Here is a 6,874-nt window from a genome sequence, read left to right on the forward strand (position 1 = left end):
TCTGATAAGCAAATACCAGAAATATATAAGCTCTAACTCCAACTAAATAACCCTGACATCATCCCCAGAGTCCAGATGGGTGGATATTCTTATCCCTACTAGAGATGCACAGTAACAGAAACTCAGTGGGTTAAAGCTACTTGCTCCAATAGAGCTTTTCTCCTATTTTTATATAAAAATCTGCCTTTAAAACCCCCTAAAAGAATATAAATGCAGAAAAAATACTTCAGTTTTTATGATTCCTACATCTAAACTTTCATTGTGCATTATTTAAAAAGAAAAGTAAAATTTTTAAATTTTTTTTAAAGTTACTTTAAATAACCTGAAGTTCTTTCAAATTTAACTGATGGTTACCTTAGGATAGGTATTTTCGCATCTTTCTTTCCAATAGTTCTTTCCATTTCCTAAAATAAGGATGAAAAAAATCTCAAACCCTCCCTCCCCAGGACCCCACACAGTCTCTGATAAATGCTCAATTTCCTTTGCATATATTGTTTCCACAGCGGAAAATACTCCCATCCAGATATCTTCTCCAAGATTCAAATCAGACATTCCTTCCTCTATGAATATTTCTGTATATAACAAAATTCAGTGATAGCAAGGGATAAAACACCCAACCTAAACAAGGCATAGCTGTTATCTGACTTTGCCAGATTAAGTCGAACACCTCATCCTCTGCATCCTACTTTCCCTGCACTCTACCTTAATTTTAACCCTTTTAATAATTAATTAATTTCCCCCATGTATTAGCAGATTGAAGCCACAAATCAGGGTCTGGTATAAATTAAGAATTCCATAAGTGTTGTTTGAATTTTATATTTAAATTAGAGGCTCCATGTGTGGAGTCCCTTGGCCTGGCCTGCACCATCGCTGGTTTCGGCCCGCAGACCTCTAGTATGCATATAAGATCTTTGGTTAATCTCTTCCCATCCTCCCCCTCTCCCTTCCCTCTGAGATTCATCAGTTCCTTCCATGTTCCCATGCCTGTGAGTTGAGTGTCTGCCCCCTGGTGGTCAGTGTGCATGATAGCTACCAGTTGAATGGTTGAACAGTCGCTTAGGCTTTTATATATAGATCTTCTTGTAACCAAAAGAAAGGGATTAGGGATGTATCTTATCTCCTGATATATTGAGCTTCTACAATATGATTTTTAGTCCACTATCCTTAAACAATTGTATTGACCTGCAGAAAACTTTAACAAGTAGAATATTTAATTTGTTAAAGAAGGAGACAATGACAGAGAGAGAGAGAAAGAAAGAGAGGGAGAGGTGCTTTGACAAACTCTTGAATGAAGAAACTTATGTGTTCTGAACTTGTAAGATAATGGGAATGCTATTTATGAAGTACAGTTCTCTATAAAAATAGGCTCATATTGACTTTGATGATTTTGTTTTTCATGTTCCAAAGCATCTGGTGAATATTATTGAGTTAAAGCTTTGTGCCTCAATTCAGACAGTAATTGCAGTTCAATGGGTGAGCCAGACCTCTTCTGAGTCAAGAACCCTCTATTATAAATCTCAAAATAACAAATATCAGAGGTCATGTGACACATTTTTAATTTTATATTTTTCTGGTTAGCTCAAAGTAGGAAATAGGCAAACAAAACCTATCCTGGTATTTACCAGACAGCATAATGCATTTTTATATTGCGAGAATAGTTATATGATTTTTAAGTTGTGTCATATAAGTTTTGCATATTACAGTTTCCCTAGAAGTAGATATATTCTTTTGAAGACTAGATGTGCATAGAGAAACATTCAAAGTATTTTTTGAGTGTTGACATAATAGAAGTTTCTCTACTTTAATACAAAGCACAACATATAACAATATTAGAAAATACTTAAATTTTGAGATATTTAAGCTTTAGAATAATATTTAGTTTTCCTTTCCCTTTACTAAACAGCTATAAAACCTGGCCAAAATGAATATAGCAGCTATTGGAGAACTCTGAAAACTAAAGAGTAGCAAGCAGATAGATGTAAAAAGAGGAAAATTCAAAATAAATAATGAGATTACCATTTGTTCCCCCTCTGATATCTCTGCTTGGGCTTGAGGCAGACCCAAACCAAGAAGGGGGCCTTAGTCCAGAGAGGGGTGAAAGGAAGTCCTCTAGTTCTCACATGAGGGTCCGGAAGTGCATCTCCTAAAACTCACAAAGAATGGGAGAAATCTCCTGTTTTCTGTTGTCTTTTCTCCTTCCTCTTGTGGCCAAGACATCTCTGGCTCTCAAGGAGGGAAACTTCCTCTCCTGCTAGAGGAACTTTGATTTCAAGAGGGTGGCATGACCCTAGGGATCATTTCTTTCTCTTTCTTTTTTCTTGTCACTTAGCCCCAAAGGCAGGTGCATTTATAGGAAGTAGATGGCAGAAGAGGGTAAATGAAGCCCCAGCTTTCTGATTTAAGGACTGAAAGAAGAGCCCTGGGAAACCATAAAGCATGGGGGATATCCTGAGGAGTTCAAGGAAAGGGAAAAAATACTGCACTTTAGGAACTCCTGGGGTCGTCCTCGAGCTGCTCTTGCAAGGCTCTGACCCTACAACTAAGCAGCATTCATGAAACTGTAAGAACTGGATCCCAGGGCAGACCATCCACTAGTTCCCAGACTGGCCACTGGGTAGTGCACAGAGGCAGTAGTTCTGAATGCCTCTGCAAAAGGTTTGAAAACAAAACTGACATTTTAAATGCTTATTCAATTTTTTTTAATAAGTATAGGACTACTCAAATTATGTTTCACCCTTAGGGATTTGGATGGTCTGTGGTATTTCAGGAAATGTCCATTTCAGGAAATGTCCACCCTTCAGGGAAAACTGTTAAATGTATGTATGGATCATTGTTTGTTGCTGTCCCTAAAAGTCCGTACTATCTCTGGGTCAGTAGTGATATCCTTCTGTTCATTCCGAATACTTTTGACAGCTCTACTGAGATATAATTGATATACAAAGAACTGCACATGTATAATGTATGCATTTTGATGAGTTTGGATGACTTTGATATCATCACCATAACCAAGATAATCAACATACACATTACTTACAAAAGACTCCTTGTGTCCTTTTGTTTTGTTCTGTTTTTATGGCAAGGACACTTAACTTAAGATCTATTCTCTTAAGTTTTTTTTAAGTGCACAACATAATAGCATTAGCTATAGGTAAAATGTTGTATAGTAGATCTCTACTACTTATTCAAACCTAAAGTTTTATACCCATTGAGTAACAACTCCTCCGTCCTCTTTACCCCATTCCCTGGCAACCAACGTTCTATTTTCGGCTTCTATAAGTTTGACCATTTTAGATAATTCATATAAGTGAAATCATGCAGTATTTGTTCTTCTGTGACTATTTCACTGATTAGAATGTCTTTCAGGTCTATGTTGTCACAAATGATAGAATCTCCTTTTTTAAGGTTGAATGAATATTACATTATCCTATCTATATAAAAGAGTAATATGCAAATTAACCATCACTCCACTACACCCACAAGTCATGCCCACCAGCCAATCAGAGCAAGTATGCAAATTAACCCAACCAAGATGGCTGTGGCCACAGATTGAGCAGGAGGCTTGGGTTTCCCCGGAAATGGAGGAAGCCAAGCTTTCCGCACACCCTGGCGGGGCCAGGCCTCCACTCAAGGATACAAAGTTTCAATTATAGAAGATAAATAAATCCCATATCCAAGAGCCTCCACTTGGGTCGCCAGGGGGCATGGCCGGCCTGCAAACCACCACAGGCCCCTCGCCCAGGCCACCCCATGCCCCAAGGGAACCCCCACCATGATCTGGGATACCCTTCAGGGCAAACCAGCTGGCCCCCACCCATGCACCAGGCCTCTAGCCTACCTAATAAAAGAGTAATATGCAAATTGACCATCACTCCAACACACAAGATGGCTGCCCCCATGTGGTCAAAGATCCTGCCCCCATGTGGACACAAGATGGCCAGTAGGGGAAGGCAGTTGGGAGAAACCAGGCCTGCAAGGGAGGGCAGTTGTGGGTGATCAGGCCATTAGGGGAGGGTAGTTGGAAGGGACCAGACCTGCAGGGGAGGGCAGATAGGGGTGACCAGGCTTGCAGGGGAGGGCAGTTTGGGGCAAACAGGCTGGCAGGGGAGCAGTTAGGCATCAATCAGGCTGGCAGGGGAGTGGTTAGGGGGTGATCAGGCTGGCAGGCAGAAGCGGTTAGGGGTAATCAGAAAGGCAGGCAGGCGAGCAGTTTTGAGCCAGCAGTCCTGGATTGTGAGAGGGATGTCCGACTGCCTGTTTAGGCCCGATACTGGTAGGGATGTCCGACTGCCTGTTTAGGCCCGATCCCGGCAGTTGGATATCCCTCGAGGGGTCCCAGATTGGAGAGGGTGCAGCCTGGGCTGAGGGACACACACCTTCCCCTCCCCCTCCCTGGGCATGAATTTCATACACCAGGCCTCTAGTATGTATATAACACATTCTCTTTATCCTTTCATTTATCAATGAATATTTGGGTTGTTTTCACATTTTGGCTATTGTAAATAATAGTGCAATAAATGTAGCAGTGCAAATATCGCTTTAAGATCCTGATTTCAATTACTAACAAAATCCCAACAACACTTTTTTCAGAAATAGAAAATAAATACTGAAATTCATAAGGATCCACAAAAGATGCAAATATTCGAAGTGATCTTGATGGAGGTAGGCATTAATTGGGAGACATCTTAGAAGCTACTGCTGAACACAGAAACAAAATCCAAACACAGAAATTAAAAAAACAACAACACCAAAACTAAACCAAAAATAGAAGGCATTGAAAAATGAGAAACTGAGGGCCCAGTCATGGGTGATAACTTAAATAGGTAGACAGATCTCTCTCTCTCTCTCTCTCTCTCTCTCTCTCTCTCTCTCTCTCTCTCTCTTTCTGTGTGTGTGTGTGTGTGTGTGTGTGTGTGTGCTCAAACATACTAGTTATGTTATGCCTGTGGCTATATTTCACTATAGTATATATATATATATATATATATATACCTCCTAGATTTCTGGGCTACTCTTCTTAGCCAGCAAAGAGGCTATTACCCCATCCAGGGCACAACAGAAATACTAGCATTAGCACTTGCTTGCTTTCTGACTCCAATAAGGGAGTTGACATCAGAGGGGGGAACAAAGGATTATCTCATAACTTATGGGAGTTGGCTCTTTTTAGAAAAACTGCCTTCCCTACTATTTTTACTTCCTTCCAAGCACTGGTTCAGAGTCAGGGAAAACACTGTACCCCTGAGACACAGGGAGCAGGGCAGAGGTACTGAAAATCAAGTAACTCCTCTAAGTTGCATGCAAACTGGGCCAAAAAGCTTCTGCAGAATCAGTGAAATGGCTCCTGAGAGTCGGTTCACTAACCAGTTCCAACTAGACAAAAGAATAGCTCCACCCTACTGTTTCCTTCTAACAGGTGCTGGTCTGGGGAACCATTTCTTGAGACCTGTGTGGGTTTTCTGCAAATGCAATCTCATTTGCAATGATTATTGTGTTTCTACATTAAACGTAAAGGAAAATTCCACCTCCCAAGTGCTTGCTCCATGTCATAAGTGGTGTGAAGGTTCTTTTGTATTTATCTCACGAAATACTCATTATCACTCCATAATTTCTACTTTAGGGATGTATGCATTTCAGAGTTCATACAATTTGCTCATGTTGGCTTGGGTAGGACTGAGCGATATTCCTCTTCTTAGGTCTGATTAATGCCAAAGCTTGAATTTTCCATGAGTTAACTTTACGTGGAATCTAATGAACAAAAAAAGATCCAGAGACATGGAAGCATGCAACAGACTGATGAATTTCAGACTGATGAATTTCAGGGGGAGATTAACCAATGAACTTAACCTTTTGCACTGGGATGTCGAGTGTGACTTGACACGGTTAGCATCGGTAGCAGCTCTTTTTATACTCTTTGAATGTATCAATAATTTGAAATATAAAAAATCCAAATAAATAAGTTTGTATGAAAAGAAACTCCAGTTTTTTTATTCTACTGCCGCGCTTTGTAAAATCTGGGGTATTTAAAAAATTAAATCCCGAGTAGAATAAAGGAATCGAGAAAAAAGCAAGCGAGTGCAAAGGGTTAATAGGCATATATGCATAGCCCATAGACAGGCAACAGTGTAGAAGGCCTGGGGAAGGGGAGGGGGAGGAACATCTGTAATACTTTCAATAATAAAGATAATTTTTTAAAAAATAAAGACTTAAAGTTCACATTTTTAACAATGGATCACACCAGTAGATAATGAACTCTTTTAAATAATTTCATGAATATCTATTATTTTCCAGACATTATGTTATTAACTATAGTATACAAACTAGAATAATGACTTCAATATCATTTTTGGGTAAGTTCACAGTCCACTGGAAATGGTATACTTGTGAACAAGTATTATAATAGAATGTATTAAGAACTAATAAAATATAATCAAAATATTATAGGGGTATTAAAATTTGGACAAGGCTTTATAGGCAAGGCCAGTCTACTTAGTGGGGCATCCCCCCCCCAAAAAAAAAAAAAAAACCTTTGACTTTTTGCGTTTTGATGATATACATGGGCAAAGATCATTTGGCAAAATGATCTTAGTATATTTTAGGGAATAATTGGTTTCTGATACATCATGTTATTAAATGAATAAATGATTGAAAAAGTAAATCTATGGTTATAGTTTTAGCAATTATTTGAGAGATGAATCCTGTAGTGATGTAAGTTAATTATGATGTATTCATATGCCTGGCTTACACTAAACAAATAACTCTGATAAGATCTTTTAAAGAAATCTGATTAATACCTAAATACAGGCAGCTCTTAACATGCTAATTAGATGTCAATTGTTCTGCAAAAACAAATACAAACATTTGTAATGGTAATTGAAGT

This window comes from Eptesicus fuscus, chromosome 21 (genome assembly GCF_027574615.1).
Source record: "Eptesicus fuscus isolate TK198812 chromosome 21, DD_ASM_mEF_20220401, whole genome shotgun sequence".
NCBI classification, from domain to species: Eukaryota; Metazoa; Chordata; class Mammalia; order Chiroptera; family Vespertilionidae; genus Eptesicus; species Eptesicus fuscus.